This window comes from Pan paniscus, chromosome 16 (assembly GCF_029289425.2).
Source record: "Pan paniscus chromosome 16, NHGRI_mPanPan1-v2.0_pri, whole genome shotgun sequence".
Classification (NCBI taxonomy): domain Eukaryota; kingdom Metazoa; phylum Chordata; class Mammalia; order Primates; family Hominidae; genus Pan; species Pan paniscus.
Window position 1 is genome coordinate 24456331 of NC_073265.2, and position 20920 is coordinate 24477250.

Sequence of the window (20920 nt, forward strand, 5' to 3'; positions counted from 1 at the left end):
AAAAAGGACTGGACAATACTTTTACCACTTTCCCTTCTCAGCAGTCAGACCCGTCCTCAGAATGCTACAAGGTACAGCCCATTTGAGCTCCTGTATAGACAGACGCTCCTTTTTATTAGGCCCCAGTCTCATTCCAGACACCAGATCAGCTTCGACTGTGCCCCCAAATAACTTGTCATCCCTACTATCTTCTGTCTAGTCATACTCCTATTCACCGTTCTCAACTACTCATACATGCCCTGCTCTTGTTTACACTGCCGGTTTACAGTGTTTCTCCAAGCCATCACAGCTGATATCTCCTCGTGCTATCCCCAAACTGCCACTCTTAACTCTTGAAGTAAATAAATAATCTTTGCTGGCAGGACTATGCTGAACCTCCGTAGGCACTCTCTAATTAGATGTCCTAGGTCCTCCCAATTCTTAGTCCTTTTATACCTGTTTTTCTCCTTCTCTTATTCCATTTAGTTTTTCAATTCATACAAAACCGTATCCAGGCCATCACCAATCATTCTATGCGACAAATGTTTCTTCTAACAACCCCACAATATCACCCCTTACCACAAGATCTCCCTTCAGCTTAATCTCTCCCACTCTAGGTTCCCACACCGCCCCAATCCCGCTTGAAGCAGCCCTGAGAAACATCGCCCATTCTCTCTCCATACCACCCCCCAAAAATTTTCGCCGCCCCAACACTTCAACACTATTTTGTTTTATTTTTCTTATTAATATAAGAAGGCAGGAATGTCAGGCCTCTGCGCCCAAGCCAAGCCATCGCATCCCCTGTGACTTGCACGTATATGCCCAGATGGCCTGAAGTAACTGAAGAATCACAAAAGAAGTGAAAAGGCCCTGCCCCACCTTAGCTGATGACATTCCACCATTGTGATTTGTTCCTGCCCCACTTTAACTGAGTGATTAACCCTGTGAATTTCCTTCTCCTGGCTCAGAAGCTCCCCAACTGAGCACCTTGTGACCCCTGCCCCTGCCCACCAGAGAACAACCCCCTTTGACTGTAATTTTCCATTTCCTTCCCAAATCCTATAAAACGGCCCCACCCTTATCTCCCTTCGCTGACTCTCTTTTCGGACTCAGCCCGCCTGCACCCAGGTGAAATAAACAGCCATGTTGCTCACACAAAGCCTGTTTGGTGGTCTCTTCCCACGGACGCGCATGAAAAATTCCTTTCTATTTTGCATTATAATTATTTATACACAAATTTTATTTGCCTTACCAGTGTATAAGCTACTTCAAGGCAGCAGCTAATGTATCTTGCAAATGACCAATAATCACTGGATGGATGATTCATAAAGCAAATATTTTCAGTAAATATTTGTATGTTTAATGCTCAAGGAAAACGGCAGTATTGGATTTTAATTCAGTATAGTAATAAAAGCTCTGAAGAATAAACATTTTTAGTTTTTAAGCTCCTTGAAGGCAGAAGCTATATACAAATGTCAATTTTTTATGCTCAGGTAAGGGTGGGATGTACCAAAAGATATTTAATTAATGCCTTTGAGTCAATCTAAAATGAGAATAATTCATAACATAATCAGAATTTTTTAAATTCCAAACCAGTTCTTACTATGGCATTTTGCCCCCTTTCCACTTTTTCCTCCCCTCTGGGAACTGGAAGAGTTCCTTGAATGACCTCTTTAAATGCTAGGCTTTCTCTATAGCACGTTAGTATAAAATCTTTTTCTCCTTCTGAAAACTGGAGGGAGCTTCCTGAATGATTGATTGGTGTGGTGTCCCCTGGACACTCTGGTGCAAACACCATGCAACCACTGATTGATGTGCTCGCTCTTTCACGAACACATTCATTTTCTCTTTTCTAACACACAATTTATTCATCCCATGATGCATTTATGCATCCATTATCACTGTCTTTCAATTTTTAAGCAGGTGAAAAGATGAAAAGTTAATGCTTATAAGGTGGTAAGGCAAGCCTATCTTAAGTAAAAGCAGTGATTTTCCCATATATCCAGAAGAGTATTTTTTCAAGAGTTTCTTTTACTCTGATTAATTACAATTTTAAAACAACTTTGGATTGTGAAAGAAGAAAACTTAGGATGGGTGAGTGAAGCTAGAGAGAGCTGTGCTGAGTTACACATTATTAATAATACCAGGGCTGAACTGGGGATAAGGAGACAAAATTCTAGGTAAGGTCCTATGAGCCTACGAGCTTGGTAAGTCAATTAAACTTTTTGGAATTTGATTTTCTTATTTGTAAAATGTGGGGATTTAACTAGATGGCTTTGAAGGCTCCTTCCAGCTACAATGTTTTATGATCATGTAACTACCACTGATAGGTAGAAACATCACGAAAGAATCTGACACTCATGAAAAATTTAGACAAAAGTCATTACACTTTTAGGGGGAGGCTATTCATGCTACATATTGTTAGTGTGATTTAAATATGAACCACATGCCCACTCAGGAAAAAAAAATGAACAATTATACAAGAATCTATCAATCATTCATGATTCTATGAAATCAGAAACAATTCTCTAATACGTATGTAGTTTAGGGGCAAACATTTATAAATATTTCTGGGCCATTGTTCTTGCTTTTTTTTTTTTTTTTTTTTTTTGAGATGGAGTCTTGCACTCTCGCCCAGGCTGGAGTGTAGTGGTGCCATCTCGGCTCACTGCAAGCTCCGCCTCCCGGGTTCACGCCATTCTCCTGCCTCAGCCTCCCCAGTAGCTGGGACTACAGGCGCCTGCCACCACGCCTGGATAATTTTTTGTATTTTTAGTAGAGATGGGGTTTCACTGTGTTAGCCAGGATGGTCTCGATCTCCTGACCTTGTGATCCACCTGCCTCGGCCTCCCAAAGTGCTGGGATTACAGGCGTGAGCCACCGCGCTGGCGGGTCATTGTTTAAATTGCGAGAAAAAGTAGAAATTTAGTTTATATTGGTTAGCTTCAGGGTTTACAAAAGAGGGAAAGCATTATCTAAGACAAGGGAAGGTTGATTTCATTTTCCAAGAAGACTTATTTCCCTCTGACGTATCACTTCAATGAACTGCAGAACAGCTCTCTCAAATCAAACAAATCAACACATTTTAACTTTTCACAAAATTAAGCATTTGAAAATCTCTTAACTCAAGAGCATCCCACAACAAAATAATTTACAGTGTTACCTATAGGACATGAAAATTAGAGAAGAAGGCTTAAGGAATACAATACAGGATGTTCTCAAGCAAATGTTGAGTCTGACAGGTAAGTGTCAGGCCTCTGGGCCCAAGCCTGCACGTATACATCCAGATGGCCTGAAGTAACTGAAGAATGACAAAAGAAGTGAAAATGGCGGGTTCCTGCCTTAACTGATGACATTACCTTGTGAAATTCCTTCTCCTGGCTCAGAAGCTCCCCCACTGAGCACCTTGTGACCCCTGCCCCTGCCACCCAGAGAACAACCCCTTTGACTGTAATTTTCCTTTACCTACCCAAATCCTATGAAACGGCCCCACCCCTATCTCCCTTTGCTGACTCTCTTTTCGGACTCAGCCCACCTGCACCCAGGTGATTAAAAAGCTTTACTGCTCACACAAAGCGTGTTTGGTGGGCTCTTCACAGGGACGCACGTGAAAGTAAGTTTCATTGGCAAGTTAAACTGGTGAACAGTTATTTCTTCATTCATTCATTCAAATAATACTTGTTGAGCACTTAATTGTCAGACACTGCTTCAAACAATCTTTTGTTAATTTTGTTTTTCCACATATTCTTACGGAGGATGACACATATCCAAATGATAATTTGGATATTTAGTTAGTCCCCATCTCCCCACTTCCTTTCCCCATTAGTGTCTCCCTTCAAATAGTATTTTTCTTCAAAGCTCTGCCTGCCTTTTAGTGAGCAATGGGATTAGTGCCAGACTGCAGTAAGCAATTTGTTCATCCTTGGAGAGCACATTTGCACTACCCCATGATACAGGCATTTAAATGATTTTATTCGTTCACCGGTGTTGAACATTAAGGGGGTAAATTTTCAGTCCAGGGATTTGGCTTTAAAACTCCAATTGATGTTAATGAGAATTGGTAATGAGCCCCTTCTTCTTAATTAGTGGCACCATACCTGTGACTGTAGGAGGCATGGCACAGACGTGGGAAGCTTAACGAGGTGATAACAAGGAGAAAATGTTTAAGCCTGGATTTTGGCCTGGTCCATACTTTACTATGCAAACATACTTTAGGAGCTGATGCTTTAAAGTAATTTATTACCTAGATTTTATGGCTGTGTAGATCTTCCAGAAGAACAATTCATCTTTTCTACAAAAGTACTCTAGTTCCATAGAAAAGGAGCGAGAATATGATCATATAGTTTTTCTCTCCTTGTTCATGTAGAGCAATTTTTATGTTAAAACAAACTATCTCTTGCTGATTCCATTTGCCTCAATTAAGGAATACCACAGCTGATAAAGCTCATTCCACACCAAGGAGCAAAATTCTTTCTCAAGGTAAATTGAACCTCCTAATATATCATTCAGGATATTACAGCGATGATTTAAAGAAATAAGAGTCTGACTTTTATAGCATCTTTCTTTGAATATCATACGATCATTATGGCACATTGGTAAAAACACAAGTTTTGATCTTATATACTCTACTTGAGCTGCTTCTCTTACTGCCACAGCACATGATGTAATCCAGGAAGAATAAAATGATCACAGGATAATAAAATTTCACTGTACCTAGCAAAGGACATAAAAGTTGGATTATTGATTTTGTTTGAATGATGTGCTGTAATTTCATATGCCAACAGAGTGGAGCACAAATCCTGGCCTGCCAGCTTTCATTACTGGAACTCACTTTCTTGCTACCAAGTAACTTCAACCAAGTCACAAGATAAATCTGGATTTCTTTACTTACTGAAAGTGAATGTCTTTAGCCCCAGGTAATTAATAGGAACTTCAAGCCTAGAGAAGACCTGCTTTCAGTTGGGAGAAGGAGGGGAAACACTTCAATGGAGATGTTTTACTATTTCTTTAGTTTGCAGTTACCCCTATACTCAAAGATAAAGTAACATGCATACAATTTATAAATCTTTATTGTATCTCTTTGCCCCCTTGAAATACTGTTTTTGGTTCTTTCAACTAGTTTCATTGTGCTGATTTTAAAAATAGTGATAATAAATTAAAAACTATGCACCGTCAAAATAAGAAAGAAAAATCAGGTAAAAGGTCAAAGCAACTAGGTTTTGTTGCTAAATAGACCATTTGCTTCTGCTGTCATATATTACAGAGCCAAGCCTGGAACCCTGATTAACTGTCTAACAATTATATTTTACTGATTTAAAAGGGGGAAATGTGTGGATAACAGTATAAAATCAATGGTAAATAGTGCAAAGGGCATTAACAATGTCAGTTTGTAAGTGATGCAATCTTTATGTACTAAAAAAATTGGAAGTCCATGTGTAACTAACTAAAGGTATACGCTTTTGTTGAGGCTCAGAAAATGACACTCTAAAGTGAAAGCCTCAGAAGCAGCCTAAGAAGTGGTTTCTGTCCTTCTCTTGCCCTCCTGTCTCTTACCTCTCATTCTCCCCTGAGGCAACCCATGGAAACTAGAATCCCTTTTCTCCAAGCTGGGTCATGGAAGCCAGAACCCCTTTTCTCAAAGCCATCCATAAACCTAAAATTACTACTCTAACTTTCCCCCACCTTTCTAAGAACTGGCCGTAAAGCAATTATTTGACCACTTTGTTTGATTGTAGGTTATAAGATCTCCATTCCAGTGTGGGTCCTGCCCCATACCCAGAAGGAATGCATGCTCAGAGAGGACAAGAAGAATCTGAACACACAGGCCTTGCTGGGTCCCATTCTCCACCTCAGTCTATTACTATTAGATCGTACCATTTTTGTCCAATCACATCTCTACACGCTCTTCTTGCTTCATCAGATCTAAAGCACCCATGCATAAAATCAGACTGCTTTCCCTCTATCTATGGGTCACTCAATCTGAAGGCTCCCATGTCATGTAAAACTTTGATTAAATAAATGTTATGCTTTTGTCAGTCTGTCTTTATTGTAGGGGTGTCAGCCATGACCTTTATGATGGAGAGGACAGGTATCACCATCTCTCTGTCCCCACACTATAACAAACTTGACAAACAATCTGACATATTTAAATGGTAAGAGTTTTATAAAATAAATAATATATGCCAATGAGATTAGAATTTTACCCAATCTAGAGGAGCTATGGAAATCATTCCCAGTAATGGTTATATAATTAAAGGGCAAGTAATACTTAAAGTTTCATGCATTACAGTTTTTCATGCTTGCTATAATAACATCTCTAATAAAAATATGTTTAAAGTATCAGCATAACAATGAATAAACATGGAGAGATTGAAGGACTAGAGGAAACCGCAGAATTATATTACAGATTTCCAGACCTTCGGAATGTTTTATAATTACCTGAAGAAAAAGTAGTCCATACAAAAACAAATGTTAATATAGCGGCTGGACACATTAGGAAAGCATTCCCTTTACTGAACAACAAGATGGCTACATACTTTCAGGGATGAAAGTTCCTGACATGGCCCTGGAGAAAGCATCCTCTTGTGAACCTCCTCTATTCCTGTAGATAAAATTTCTCTAACACCTGAAGAAATCCTGTCATATACCAGAAAAACAGGAAAGGCTTGAGATTAGACAAAAATATTTAGATTGAAAAAGCTACATATTTAAATAAAAACAAGTTTAGGATGCAGAGAATATGGTTACATTTCCTTTTCAAAGCATAAAGTCCTTTTCTAAAAATAAAAAGAAATATTACAGATATTTAAGGAGATAGATGGTATAAATCTATGTTCCTGGGGGTAACACAGGCATGAATACATTATTTTATGTCGAATTCTTTATGGTGGAATGAATGATTATTGCAACTTTTAAGACCTTCCACAGTCTTTATATTGAGAGACAAGGATGTCTCTCTGCAGGTGAGATTTATAATCTGGGTATTGCTTAAACAGAGTAGATAGTAGAAAATAATATGCCACTCCAATTTTGGAGTCGAAGAACTTTAAAAATAGCATATTAGTTCTCAATTTGAAGCTGATAATGTCTTTTTTGTTATTACTTAAGTTTGTGTGATATGTTAGAGAATGGAAAACCGGCAGAACATAAAGGTAAATTAAAATACTTATAAGCACAGCATAAAGTAGCAGGAAGAACAGTTAACCAACTTCTGATAAGATTATATAAAATACGGCCGGGCGCGGTGGCTCACGCCTGTAATCCCAGCACTTTGGGAGGCCGAGGCAGGCGGATCACGAGGTCAGGAGATCGAAACCATCCTGGCTAACACGGCGAAACACCATCTCTACTAAAAATATTAAAAAAAATTAGCCAGGCGTGGTGGGCTACAGGGTGGTGGGCACCTGTAGTCTCAGCTACTCAGGAGGCTGAGGCAGGAGAATGGAGTGAACCCGGGAGGCAGAGCTTGCAGTGAGCCGAGATCGCGCCACTGCACTCCAGCCTGGGTGACACAGTGAGATTCCGTCTCAAAAAAAAACAAAAAAAAAAAAACAAAAAACAAAAAAATAAAAAAATAAAATTATATAAGATATACCCTAATGGCTTAACATTTCCAGGTGACTAGAGCTTCCTGTGTCTTCAAAGAGAAGGCCATGACAATAAGGAGTCCCACAACAGAGAAGAGAGGCTGATATTTAAAAGATGATTTAAAATGTCCCTGCCACAACGTGTGGCACTGTATAAGTCAGAGAAACTGGCATTTAATAAACATCAAACCAAGAGTTTGGGTTTATTTTTCCATTAATATTCATGTAACATGGCAGTTCAAATATATGTTGCAGGCCAATACAGCTCAAGATTTTGAAGATATAGGAAACATGCAAAAGGTTCTTACATGATATTTTATAACTAATATTGCTGAATATTTTGAATTTCTATTATCAGAATAAAATCAGATAAATGTTTTTTTCAAGTATTATATACCCAAACCATTAATTAAGTACCTACTATGCATCCATTCTGGGTGGATCTGAAAATATGAAGACAAACAAGATCTAGGACTAAAAAGTTCAAAATGGGAAAGGAGAAAAGGAGAAGGAAGACATATAAAATAATAAATATAATAAGAATATTAGAAGTGCTTTAGCAGAGCCACGTATAAAGCTTTGTGAGTAGGCAGAAAGGAAGCAAATTTTCACTATCATTCTAACATCGTATATGGCATTTACATTTATTTTTTAAATGTATATTCCCATATACTTCCAGTAAGTTACTTACTGAGTTAGTCACTTTTGATTTGTGTTACCAATAGTTTTCATAAGTCGTGCCAAGCAATCTACACATATGTTCAATTAGTCTCCCTTGAGAAGAAGGTCATTGTTATAAAACTGCTGGCAGGCTGTAGACACATGGATCAGTTTCTTTTTGAAAAATGCAGTGTCTCTATTTATAAAACTAAGTTGAATACTGTTTATACAATCTCCCAAACTTGACATGCCAGTCCTGTCCTTGGTTTCTCCATTTTTCTTTCTTTCTTTCTTTCTTAAAATTTTTAAGTAATTTCGATTTTTATTTTAGATTCAGGGGATACAAGTGCAGGTTTGTTACACGAGTATATTTTCTGTTACCCCTCCTGCAACTAACTGGCTATGGATTCTCATCAATTCTACATCAGAAATGTATCTTAATATATGCCTGCTCCATTCCCAATGCCACTGCCTCAGTTCATAATCCCACTGTTTTCCTGCTTCCTTTTCTCTCATTTCTCCAACCCCAGCTGTCAAGCTTTTTTCCTAAAAAACAGGGCTGATCATTGTCATTCTCATGCACAACAATTCTCTGCTCGCTTTGTGGTCTACAGGATAAAACTCAAACTTCTGAGCTTGGACATAAGGTCCTTCACACTTTGGCTCCAATCTACCACACCTGTGTACCACATCCCCTTGCCACATCCAAGATCCTACACTTAGCTTCATATCACAGATACGCTAGTCTCTTACCACTTTGCTTTGTAACTTATTAGCTGACATGTCTGCTTCCCCTCTTATGTCCTGTTGTATTGACTCATAAAATCTCAAACTCTAACCTAATGCCTTGTGTACAGTTTACCACACTGTACATTCAGTAAACGCAAAGTGAATGAAACAACAGCACTGGCCTCGCTCATTCAATGATAACAACACTAACCATGTTACTTTGCATAAATAATAACAGGTCAGTGCGGTGGCTCATGCCTGTAATCCCAGTACTTTGGGAGGCCGTGGCAGGTTTATCACCTGAGGTCAGGGGTTCAAGACCAGCCTGGCCAACATGGTGAAACCCCATCTCTACTAAAAATACAAAAATTAGCTAGGCGTGGTAGTGGGGGGCCTGTAATCCCAGCTACTGGAGAGGCTGAGGCAGGAGGCAGAGGTTGCAGTGAGCCAAGCTCACGCCATTGCACTCCAGCCTGGGCAACAAGAGCCAGGGTCCATCTCAAAATCAATCAATCAATCAACCAATAATAACAATATCAAATACTTACGTAATACAATATGATAGACATGATTTAAGTGCTTTACCTATATCAGCCTGTTTAAGCCTCATGTCAATAGGTACTATTATTACACCCACTTATAGATGAAAAAATTGAAGTGTAGAGAAATCCCTTAAATTTCCATGAAAGATAGTAGCTGGTTTTAAGAGAAACAAGCCTATAAACAAAAAAAGAAAGAAACAAAGATTTTGTGTTCAAATTAGTTTTGGAAATCCTGGGTTGAGCAGAGCTAAACAAGTTTCATTACTGCAGGACTTTCTCAGAGTCATCAAACAAGCATTGTGACAATGTGAACTGCCATTAAGGGCACATTTGCCCTGATTCTCTAGCTACAGAGGATTTTGGTGGCCAAGCATCTTGTGGGACTAGTGATCTGTGAAACATACCTTGAGAAGCACTGCTGGAGGGTTATATAAGGTGACACAGTAAAACCTGTTATCAATTAATGCTTGTGTGCCTCCTCCTTTTCCTCTCCTCTCCCCATCCGGAAATAGGTCATAAGGTCTATGGTCTTGCCTAAGGGCAGACGGCGAACAAATAAACTGTCTAAGACAGTAGTTAATTTTCTTTCTCTTGTCTCTCCTCCTGATTTATAGATATTTTGGTTACACATTAAAAATACATACTCTATAATTTTTTTACTGGCATTAAGTATAGTTCCCAAACTGTAATATAAAGGTTTTGATGTTATAGTTAGAAAACTTCAGCAACTTTCTTTATCCAGTTGAGAAATATACATTAGAATTGTATCAACCTTCAAATGAGCTTCTATGTGTTTTTAAGGACAGCAAGCAGGATATGAACAGGGTTAGTAATAAATAGACTTGGGTCTGCACCAACTATCTCTGACGTCTCATTATTTGCCTCAGTTTCTTTATCTGCATATTGAAGGCATCTGAATATTAATCTCTCAAGTACCATCTAATTTTAAAATTCAAAAACATGCAAATTGCTCTTCCAGATTCATTGAAGCATAGAACAGAAAAATATTAATTAAATATCTAAACTACACTGGTGAGATTTTTTCCCCCATTATTATAAAGAAACTTCTGCCAATGAAATTAAATATAAACAGTAGGTTGTGGAAAGCATCATCAAGTGAAGTGAAGAATGCGGGGAAGGAATAAAATTTTTACTGCTTCCTTGGTATAGACAATTTTTTTCGGCTAAAGCAATGGCAGATTCTTATATTCTGGTGCACAGGAACTATATGAATAAAACATGCCTGTGCAAATGAACTCACAACCTTATTCCAAAGCACCATTCGGGAATAATACATTTAATGTCTCATCAACTTCCCCAGAAAAGTGAGAGTAAACCTGTGCATACAGACAAAACAACCATAACAAAAACCAAGGTAGAAATAATTCTGCTATGGGGAACAGATGTGATCGACATTTGATGGTTTCAAAACTCTAAGTAATACGCTAGTCACTTAAAAATATTCCCACATTTCTGCTTTCTCCCATCACTCTATGCCTTAAGATTCATCTGTCAATTTTGACGCATCTTTTTAAGTACCCCTTCAAGCCTAAAAATCCAGACCACAGAAAAGCCCTCTTTGCTTTGAAACTATCTGATCAATCCATAGATCATTTACCTGCAAGGATTATTTGGTGAAGCTAAAGCGGCACATCAACCAGCAGCATCTGAGGGCTGAGGCGGCAGAACGTCAACAACAAATTGTCATTGGCATTCCATTTATGAACCTTCAAACGGCATCAGATCTTTTCCATGGGAAACCAGATCAGGTCAGACTAGAGCTGAATATTTCTTAACAAGCTAACCATCAAAAGAATTTACGTTTTGAATAAAAAGGCTATCATTTGTTGATTTGAATATCAAAGGGATCCACTGCAAACTCCCAGTCTAGAAAAACCTCCCTAAGCTACACTAGACAGGTGTTTAATAATCTATTATTAAGGCACTATTTTAGGTTACTCAGAATTATAAAAAATAGCTGTAACTGTGAAGCTGCAAATGGGACTGCACAAAGAAACGAATGCTATTAACATACTATTAACAATTCAAAAGAATGAGTTGACATACCAATCAAACTTGTTAATTGACTGTCAATGGCCTGTCCCTGAATATACAACATGACTGCATTATAGATTTCAAATGCTGACAGGAAGACAGTTCCATTTGCATTAACTTCATAAACTGATCAACAACCAAACTGCCACATACATTTATAATGGGAAGCTGAATCATTTCAATATTCATGGAGCTCTGTAATTGTAAATTAGGTACTGGCAAACAATACAATACTGTACATACTCTAAAATATCTGAAATTTCATTGACCTACTTTCATTCTGGTTTTAAAATACAAAAAAAAGTTTCATCTTGAAGTGATCATTACTTTAATTTGTGGTTTGTACCTTAAGCAAAATGTGTTTGGAACTCAATTTGCAGCTGTGGTTTACAGTTGCACTTTGGAAGCATCACTGGTCCAGAAAATATGAGGTAAAAAAGGTAGTGCTTGGTTTCATGTGCATCCGTGTGAAGAGACCACCAAACAGACTTCGTGTGAGCAATAAAGCTGTTTATTTCACCTGGGTGCAGGTGGGCTGAGTCCGAAAAGAGAGTCAGCGAAGGGAGATAGGGGTGGGGCCGTTTTATAGGATTTGGGAAGGTAATGGAAAATTACAGTCAAAGGGGGTTGTTCTCTGGTGGGCAGGGGTGGATCTCACAAAGTACATTCTCAAGGGTGGGGAGAATTACAAAGAACCTTCTTAAGGGTGGGGGAGACTACAAAGTACATTGATCAGTTAGGGTGGGGCAGGAACAAATCACAATGGTGGAATGTCATCAGTTAAGGCTGTTTTTACTTCTTTTGTGGATCTTCAGTTACTTTAGGCCATCTGGATGTATACGTGCAAGCCACAGGGGATGCGATGGCCTGGGCTCAGAGGCCTGACACTTGGTAAAAGGTAAAAAAGTGAGCTTGCCTTACTTGGGGTTTTTGAAAATGGAGAACTATGAAACAAGGCAGTATCACACTTCCTCAGGTGACAGCCGAAGATCCATTATGACGACATATTTAGCAAATAATCATTAACATAATGAAAAGAAGGTTATAAAGTAATCCTGCACTGGAGCCTTCTTAAATCCCCTCAAATAGACCTGCTGTTCTGAAATTAGACTTTAAAATCTTCAACCATCCATTGGTTTGACAATCAATACAGTAAAAGAGAAGATAAATGAGGGCTGAAGACTATTTCTAACCAAAGTCTCATGATAAATGGTCTAAAATTCAATAGTTATCAGCATGGAGATATTCCTTTCAAATAGTTCCATGACTTCTTCAAGAATGAACACAGAGCGTTTTTTTTTTCTTCAAAAAGCTGTTTCCCCCCGAGATAAATGTTACTTTAGTTTCAGATGTTTTTCTTTGATCATTAGCTAGGTATCACCCCTCCAGCCACTAGAAGTTGCTCAAACTTTGTGGATTAATTCTGGAATATTCTAATGTGTTGCCACAATTTTGGATGCACCAGTTTACTCATAGACCCTTTAGTAAAGGTCGTCTTGAAATTTTTTTTGACTTTGCAAATGACTGCACACTGTTAAATAACAAAATGAGTTTATTAGTTGGAGGGGAGCAGTTACTCCTAAATAATGAATATGATCCTTAGAAGATTATTCATTCTATCTATTAGGATTAGTTTTTTTTTCATCTTTGTCCAACTAAGCAGTGATATATACTCCATAATGGTGAATAACACACACATCATATGTGCACACATATACATGATTTATGCATATATAAAATTGACTTATAATTATAAATAAATACACAGTATATAATATACATATTTGTTTGAATATATATACACACCTATATAACATATATAAATCTTTAATAAACTTAATTATAGATTTACAGAAAATTTACAAGGATAGTACAAAGTTCCTGTATAACCTGAATCCAGTTTCTCTAATTGTTAACATCTTATATTACCATGGTATACTTGTCATAACTAATAAGCCAATATTTACAAATTTTATTATTATCTAAAGCACATATTTAATTCAGATTTCCTTCATTTTTACTTAATGCTCTTTTTCTGTTGCACGATCCTGGCCAGTTACCATATTATTTATAGTCATATCTCCTTAGGCTCCTTTGACGGTGACTGTTTCTGAGTTTCCTGGTTTTGATGACCTTGACAGTTTTGTAGTACTAGTCAGATACTTTTCTAGATTGTTCTTTGATTTGGGTTTTCTAATGTTTTTCTCATGGTTAAACCACAGTTATGGATTTTTGGAAGGAAGACCACAAAGTGCCATCCACATAAGTGATATATTTTTATCTTTGAATGTTCTCAATGTATTCAATGTACTAAAATATAATTTTTTTTCTTTTTAGAAATAAAGGGCAAGTTATGTAAATCATCAGCAACAATCTGCAAAAGAGGCTGTGTGTATATAATGGAAAGTACTTCATTGCTAATTAGTAGTGTAGTAGATGTCAAGATCTGTGTTTACTCTGGGATTTAGCCATGTCTGGGCATGTCTGCAGGACGGTAGGGTGGGTCCACGAGGGATCCATTTACAAGAGATGAGGTCAAGAGCCAGGAGGTGGAAATGGAAGAACATACATCCTGACCTAAAGGGAAAGAGAGATGTTTACTAGTTTAGTTCAGGGTCAATGAGCAAGCATATCTGGTATGTGTGTAAGTGTGTGCGTAGGAGGAATACTGGGGTTTGTAATGGTTTTGACTTTATCATTTCTGAATTTTAGTGCAAGAAATATGCAAAGAGAACATAAGGAAGACTAAAAAGAGTCTGTTGGTAAACATTAGATGCATTGATGACAGCTATTTGAGGACTGATAAGAATGGCGGTGATTTGATAGTGACAGGGGAGTGCTGGTGACTGGGGAAAAGAATGGTACCATTAGCATAAAATATAGTGCCATCAATACTGGGCATTGTAAGTGTCAGTAGTGACATGGGCAGGCATCACCATGAAAAGATGACATTAGCAAAGCATACCAGGAAAGGAGGAGAAAAATAGTAAATAGGTAAGGGTACTAGTTTTTTGTGTTTATGTAAGTCACTTCTTAGGAACATGTAACATCTTTGGGAAAAATTTATGGGGCTGGAGTGTTCTTAGGGAGGGTAAAAAGTCTAGTTAGAGAAATACCACATCTGGCAGTTGCTTACCTATAGGCTTGAACACAGGTTAGAGACAAAAGGAAGTCACTTACATTCTCTGAGTTTCCATACTCATGAATGAGAGATCCGCACTTCTTCAAAAGGTTGTTGATTGGAGTGACAGCAATGCTACTCAAAAAGTATAAAAATAAAAAATAATAATATGTTGTTGAGGGATTTGGTAGAGGTGGTAGTGACATGGAAAGTATAACAACCTCTTAAGTAGACTTGAAGGGTTATATGTAACTCAGATTCGAGAAATGAGGATTTTTTGTGGAGGTACAAGGTGCACTGTAGGAGATAAAATCTTAGAAATGCCTCATGAGTACTGCAACTACAGTCTTATTCTGGATTGAAGGCAATTAAAAGAAACTCGGCAGCAGTTGTTCAAGAATTCCATGCTAGCACTCAAACTATTATTTTCTTGGTCTCAGCTTTGTGTGTGTGTGTGTGTGTGTGTGCATTTTCTTACTTCTTTTATCATTACAATGCATAGTAAGTAATTAGCAGGAAAACTTTACCTTGATTGAGTGGTGGTACTCTTACACAATTTGAATAGTATTATCCTTAGAACATAAATGTAAGCAATAAAGGGAACTTTATCAAGTGGCTACTTAATCCACCATTCCATAGAACTTCTCAACCTGTTTGAGTCTGGTTTCTCACGGACTTTAGCTTTCCTGTGGAACATCATGGTCCTTCTTATTTTATGACATCTTCTATCCATTCTTTTTACCATAGCAGCCCAATACTGGACCAACCCTTATATTTTTGGGCAAGGTGTTATTCTTGTTTTTAATTTGTGCCAAGACACTTGATAAAGCCATTGAATTATTAATGAAAAGATTGTCTTTTTGCCTTACTCGGGCAAAAGACCACTAATGGTGTGAGAGGTAGGGTTGGGGTCATATTACAGCACAAGGAATAGCCTAGAACTGTTTTCACTAAAAGGAGAAGGATGGGACAGTTTCACTTGGAAGAGAAAAAATGAACATGCAAGCCTCTAGGATAGTCAAAAGTAATGTAAGACATTAAAGGAGGACACTTTCACTGTGACATTAGTTGGCTTACAAATTCTAAACCAATGCTTTAAAATTTGCTCCTCAGAAAATCATAGAATTTTAGAGTTGGAAAGGATATTAGAAATAATCTCATCTAAATCTTTCATAAGTGAGGGAACTAAAGTCTGGGTTAAATACTAGCTATAGGTTAGAAAGCTCTTTAGTAACAGAGCTAGGCTTAGAGCTTAATGTCCTTTCTTCTATAAGCTGTCTCAGCAAGCTTAGGGATGAGTTAAGGTATCAAAATAGAAACTCTATTTTCTTTGAAACATGCTCACTTTTTTTGGGCCAATACTTGAACATTTATCCTTTATAAAGTTTCCTAAGGACTCCACTGTTTTCACTAGTTGAAAACATGCTTTCTTTCATTTCCTCAATCCTTTCTCCCTCCCTTATATATTTACTTTACTGCCCCTAGAACTCCATATGCATCTTCTCCTTAAGATTCCTACTATGGGCCGGGCACGGTGGCTCACACCTGTAACCCCAGCACTTCGGGCGGCCAAGGTGGGCAGATCATGAGGCCAGGAGTTCAAGACCAGCCTGGCCAACATGGTGAAACTGCATCTCTACTTAAAATACAAAAATTAGCTGTGCGTGGTGGTGTGCACCTGTAATCCCGCTACTGGGGAGGCTGAGGCAGAGAATCGCTTGAACCCAGGAGGTGGAGGTTGCAGTGGGCCGAGATCGCGCCACTACACTCCAGCCTGGGGGACACAGCAAGACTCCGTCTCAAAAAAAAAAAAAGATTCCTACTATGTGATCATCCCTTCCTTGCTTTCCCTTCTCGAATTCTGTAAGGGGTGTTCTAATCATATATCTGGAAAGGCAAGCATAAGCCAATACTCCTTACCACACTTTTCTTGTAACCTTGTGGGGTAACTTAAAGAAGAGAAGAAATGGCTTAACTATGAATTATTCAAAGTGGAGATTTTGCTACAAGTATGACTATGCATGTACACTATACTTCCTCCTGGGAGCAGCTGCTTTAATGCAAACCTAATCATATAAAAAAGTATGCATTCCTGTAATTACTAACAGTATTTATTGCAAGTAATATAAAATAGATAATAAGATTTCAATTATAAAGCACAGCTTCACAGCATTAGCTCTGGAACATGTTCTACATTTCCTTTTTATATTTGAAATAGTGACGACACTGACAATTTCAAACAAGTTAACTGAGATATAGAAATATGTGATGTCACAATGTTTACTACACAGAATGCAGTCAAGGACCTGGAAGTAAGCTCCTCCCCACCTTCCTCTCCAAAATAAAGCTACTGAGCAGCCAATATAAGTCCTAAAAGAACTGCATGCTTGAGCTCATACAATCTCAGTTTCTCAGTTGCTTCCTGAAAACTTATTTTACTTTAGTTATGGTCACACAAAGCTTCTTGTCTGGATTTTCTGCCCGTAATATGTTGAACACAACAAATTGGAAAGAAGCAGAGAGGGAGTCACTAGACTCAGCTCATAAATGATATCAAGAAGTGAAAGCAAGTCAAATGGTAGCCAGGGAGGAGACATAAGACCTACATAAAGCAAGTGCAAATGCTCAGAAATCCAAGCTGGAAAAAATAGTCCAATTCACCCCAATAATCTTTGGGATAATTACTATTTTAGAGTAAATAATCAATGTTCATGCCACCATGCATCTTTAAGAACAAATAAAATCTTCAGGAGATTCTTTTATTTTATTTTATTTTTTGAGACAGAGTCTTGCTCTGTCGCCCAGGCTGGAATGCAGTGGCACAATCTCAGCTCATTGCAACCTCCACCTCCTGGGTTCAAGCAATTCTCTGCCTCAGGCTCCCGAGTAGCTGGGATTACAGGCACCTGCCATCACGCCCGGCTAATTTTTGTATTTTTAGTAGAGACAGGGTTTCACCATGTTGGCCAGGCTGGTCTTGAACTCCTGACCTCGTGATCCACCCACCTCGGCCTCCCAAAGTGTTCGGATTACAGGCGTGAGCCACCGCACCCAGCCAGGAGATTCTTTTTAAAATTCAGGATAAAGTGAAATATATTTTAGAAGAATTTTATTTAAAATATTTAAATAATGTTAAATTAAATAATTTATTATTTAACAATAAATTAATATGAAGTTTAATATTATTAGATAATATTAAACTTAAGTAATCTGAAGACTTCATTTATAAAAAAATGTTTTTCCTGTAAATTTAGGATAAATGAAGTGATTCTATGCAGTGATTCCACCTCATTTCAGCGCTATTAAAATTCAGATACAAATTTTCATTTATTTTACCTACTTCTTCTTTTTACCTCCTTCCCTATCTCAAGGGGAAAGTTCCTTTACAATTGTGTTATCTTCTGGTCTTATTTTTTAGCCTCTGACCTCAGGCAATCCATTTCAGAAAGCCTCTCAATTCCTTCAAAGTATCCTTTTCTTTGTTTCCAGATGTACTGGGCCTAAGGACATCAATATGATCTGTCTAGGATTCTGGAAAAATTGTCACTTAGTGATATTCATTAATTTTTCTTGAAGAACTCTAAGTCTTTCCATTTATTTTATATATTCTTCATCACATTTTAACACCTACCCATTCTTATAGTTATTCATGTCTTGACTATTGATTTACATAAGGAAATTCCCGGAAGTCAAAACCCACAATCTATTATATCAGTTCCTGTTGGAATTTATTTCTGCATACCTCAGTCCTTCTTGCCCCATTTCTTTCCCAGATGATTAACTTCTTTCTTTAATGAGATGCCCCAAATACATTCCTTATGCAGTTTCACCAGCTTTTTATAGACAGTTTATCCTTCCTGATGCAGTACAGCAATACAGCGTGCCTCTGAGCATGGTGCCATAATCACACCATTCTCTTTGCTGTCATGCAGAACTGGAAACGTTCAGCTGATCTGAAATCCAGTATTACCTAGCTTTGTTAGCATTAAGGGTTTTTGTTTTTGTTATTGTTACTTCCTTCTTCCTTCTCTTGAAGATCTTTTTTCCGTGTTTTTTAGTTCAGGTTGAATTTAACTCTTGACTTCTCAAAATTATTTGGCATAAACTTTACATATATGGTAGAAGTGCTTAGGTTAACCAATGTTGATGTCTCATGATGGAGTAGGAATGTAAATCTATAAAGTTAGTTTAAAAAAAAAGGCTGGACATGTGGCTCGTGCCTGTAATCCCAACACTTTGGGAGGCAGAGGTGGGATGATCGCTTGAGCTCAGGAGTTTGAGACCAGCCTGGGCAATATAGTGGGACCTCATCTCTACCAAAAATTAAAAAGTTATTTGGGTGTGGTGGCATATGCTTGTAGTCTCAGCTACTTGAGAGGCAAAGGTGGAAGGATGGCTTGAGCCCAGGAGGTCAAGGCTTCAGTAAGCCCTGATCTCACCACTGCACTCCAGCCTGGGCAACAGAGCAAGACCCTCTCTTAAAAAAAAAAAATGAAACTCTTCCTATGAATTACAAAAAAGAATGGAAATTTTAAGTTAGAGTGGTCCAAAACATAGATTAAAATAGTTTCACCTGAAGCTACAGTAGTAAAGAGAAGTAACTACTACATATATAGCATCTATATTTCAAAGGTGACAGGGGTGGAGACATACAAAAAAGGGTCCTCATGACAACTACTGTGTATGGTCCTTGTACTTTTCTCTGTGTTTACTACTTTGGGAGTTCTGTGCAATACAAGCAATGAATGTGTTAGAAAGACTACTCATAATTCAAGATTCTATGAGTCTATTACTTTATATATAGGTATACTTTTTTTCCTATTTCATTAATGATTTAAATTAAATTTATTACATGGTGGCCTCTAGAGCCCTTCCAGATTTCCCATTTAAAAAGTGGTATCACAATTTTTCAGGAAATCTCCAATGAGCTTAAAAAATAAGATAAACACACTTCATAAAAATTTCTAATTAATTCTAATAATGACTCAGAATACATTTAATTCATACTTACTAATTTGCCATAAGTCTTTAAAAAATGTTTTCTAAGTGATTTTTTTAAAAAAGATATCTTGGCCGGGTGCAGTGGCTCACACCTGTAATCCCAGCACTTTGGGAGGCTGAGGCAGGGGGATCACCAGGTCAGGAGATGAAGACCATCCTGGCTAACAAGGTGAAACCCCGTCTCTACTAAAAATACAAAAAATTAGCTGGGCGTGGTGGCGGGCGCCTGTAGTCCCAGCTACTCGAGAGGCTGAGGCAGGAGAATGGCGTGAACCCAGGAGGCGGAGCTTGCAGTGAGCCGAGATGGTGCCACTGCACTCCAGCCTGCAAAACAGAGCAAGACTCCGTCTCAAAAAAAAAAAAAAAAAAAAAAAAGATATCTTAATGAATAGCCATTTAGGTAAGATCTTCTTTAGTTCCCAATTTTATAAACATCTCTTTATTTCTTGCCAGACTCTGGGAGAGATCTTTACCAAAGTACCTTCTAGGAGTCAGCTGCTACATTACTCTCATGCTTACATGTCTTAAAGTAGAAAACTAAAGTGGGAGAATCATGCAGAATTTTGCCCTTACAAATAATTAGAAAATTAAACTCAAATAATGAATATGCCTATAAAATATTTAAGTCTGAAGGAATTATAATTTGATGTGGATAATTACATGCTGAAAGTAAGATCTCTATTTGACACCATGAAGAAAAAAAATACGTGAAAAGTTTCTAATGAAGAGAAACCTCTCAATGGATTTTAACTTATTACTTCTGATAACTAAGGAAGATATTTTAATCATTAGTTTATCACAGAGCTACTACTACTAATACTCTATTTACATATCACCTTTCTTCCAGAGGTCTCAGACATTTTATAAACATCTCATTAATCTTCACAACCCTCCAGTGAGACTTTATATGGAGAAATAAACAGGTATTAAATTAACTCTAGAAGATTCTTCCATATTTCCTCTGAACTCATAAGAAGGATAATGCCAAAAAATACTTTTTTTTTTTTTTTTTTTTTAAGAGACAGGGTCTCACTCTCTCACCTAGGCTAGAGTGCAGTGGCATGATCATAGCTCACTGCAGTCTAGCCCTGGACTCAAGCGATCCTTCTGCCTCAGCCTCCCAAGCAGCTGGGGCTACAGGCATCCACCATGTCACTTGTCTAACTTTTTATTTTTATTTTTTGTAGAGACAGTCTCACTATATTGCCAAGGATGATCTCAAACTGGGCTCAAGTGATCCTCCGACC

General features: G+C 37.8%; 1 protein-coding gene across 4 annotated transcripts in view; it reads right to left on the reverse strand.

Annotated features, from left to right (window-relative positions):
- Window positions 1-20920, reverse strand: part of DPH6 (diphthamine biosynthesis 6) — a 385926-nt gene that overhangs the window by 74080 nt on the left and 290926 nt on the right. The window contains exon 10 of one of the 4 annotated variants that reach the window (XM_063596532.1): window positions 12067-14807. The exons of the other annotated variants lie outside the window; for them this stretch is intronic. The gene's annotated coding sequence lies outside the window, so the exon portion shown is untranslated. Of the gene's footprint in view, window positions 1-12066; window positions 14808-20920 lie in introns of those variants that run through there. 4 annotated transcript variants of the gene reach the window in all.